Source organism: Mandrillus leucophaeus, unplaced genomic scaffold (assembly GCF_000951045.1).
Source record: "Mandrillus leucophaeus isolate KB7577 unplaced genomic scaffold, Mleu.le_1.0 Scaffold749, whole genome shotgun sequence".
Classification (NCBI taxonomy): domain Eukaryota; kingdom Metazoa; phylum Chordata; class Mammalia; order Primates; family Cercopithecidae; genus Mandrillus; species Mandrillus leucophaeus.
Window position 1 is genome coordinate 655,832 of NW_012108130.1, and position 2,060 is coordinate 657,891.

Sequence of the window (2,060 nt, forward strand, 5' to 3'; positions counted from 1 at the left end):
CACACAGAGTCCCTACTGGAACACTACCTAGTGGAGCTATGAGAAGAGGTCCACTGTCCTCCGGACCCCAGAATGGTAACTGTGCACCTGGAAAAGCCACAGACAGCACCAACCCATGAAAGCATCCAGGGAGGAGGCTATATCCTGAAAAACCACAGTGACAGAGCTGTGAAACACCATGGGAACCCACCTCTTGGATCAGCATGATTCAGATGTAAGACATGGAATCAAAGGAGATCATTTGGGAACTTTAAGATTTGACTGCCCTGCTGGGTTTCAGACTTACATGGGGCATGTAACCCCTTGTTTTGGCCAATTCTCCCACTTGGAATGGCTGTATTTACCCAATGCCTGTGTCCCTGTTGTATCTAGGAAGTAACCAACTTGCTTTTGATTTTACAAGCTCATAGGCAGAAGGGACTTGCCTTGTCTCAGATAAGAGTTTGGACTCTTAACTTTTGAGTTAATGCTGAAATGAGTTAAGACCTTGGGGGACTGTTGAGAAGGCATGATTGGTTTGGAAATGTGAGGATATGAGAGTTGGGAGGGGCCAGAAGCTAAATGATATGGTTTGGCTGTGTCCCCACCCAAATCTCATCTTGAATTGTAACTCCCACAATTCCCATGTCTTTATCAACATTGTGAAAATAAACTAATACAAATGTCAACGGTAGTTTAATGGGAATAGCATTAAATCTATAAATTATTTTGGCAGTATGGCCATTTTAATGATATATATACTTTCTATCAATGAGCATGGAATGTTTTTCCATTTGTCGTGTCACCTCTGATTTCTTTGAGCAGTGGTTTATAGTTTTTCTTGTAGAGATCTTTTACTTCTCTTGTTAGCTGTATTCCTAGGTATTTTATTCTCTTTGTAGCAATTGTGAATGAAAGTTCATTCATGATTTGGTGCTCTGCTTGTCTATTGTTGGTGTATAGGAATGCTTGTGTTTTTGCACATTGATTTTTTATCCTGAGACTTTGCTAAAGTTGCTTATCAGCTTAAGAAGCTTTTGGGATGAGACGATGAGGTTTTCTAGATATAGGATCATGAATCTGCAAACAGAGACAGTTTGACCTCGTGTCTCCCTATTTGAATATGCTTTCTTTCTTTCTCTTGCCTGATTGCCCTGGCCAGAACTTCCAAAACTATGTTGAATAGGAGTAGTGATAGAGGGCATCCTTGTCTTGTGCCGATTCTTAAGGGGAATGCTTCCAGCTTTTGCCCATTCGGTATAATATTGGCTATGCATTTGTCATAAATGGCTCTTATTATTTTAAGATATGTTCCATCAATACCTAGTTTGTTGAGTGTTTTTAACATGAAGGGATGTTGAATTTTATTATAGGCCTTTTCTGTGTCTATAGAGATAATCATGTGGTTTTTGTCTCCAGTTCTGTTTACATGATAAGTTACATTTATTCATTTCTGTATGTTGAACCAATCTTGTATCCCAGAGATGAAGCCAGCTTGATTGTAGTGGATAAGGTTTTTGATGTGCTGCTGGATTCTATTTTCCAGTATTTTATTGAGGATTTTTGCTTCAATGTTCATCAGGGATATTGGCCTGAAGTGTTTTTTTGTTGTTGTTGTATCTCTGCCAGGTTTTGGTATCAGGATGATGTTGGACTCATAAAATGAGTTAGGGAGAAGTTTCTCTCTTTCAATTGTTTGGAATAGTTTCAGAAGAAATGGTACCAGCTTCTCTTTGTACCTCTGGTAGAATTTGGCTGTGAATCCATCTAGTCCTGGCCTTTTTTGGGTTGGTAGGGTATTAATTAGTGCTTCAATTTCAGAACTTGTTATTGGTCTATTCAGGGATTCAGCTTCTTCCTGATTTAGTCTTGGGAGGGTGTATGTGTCCAGGAATTTATCCATTTCTTCTAGATTTTCTAGTTTGTTTGCACAGAGGTGTTTATAGTATTCTCTGATGGTTGTTTATATTTCTCTGGGAGTAAGTGGTCATTTTTTATTGTGTCTATTTGATTCTTCTCTCTTTTCTTCTTTATTAGTCTAGCTAGTGGTCTGTTTTATTTTTTCAAAAAACCAGTTCTTG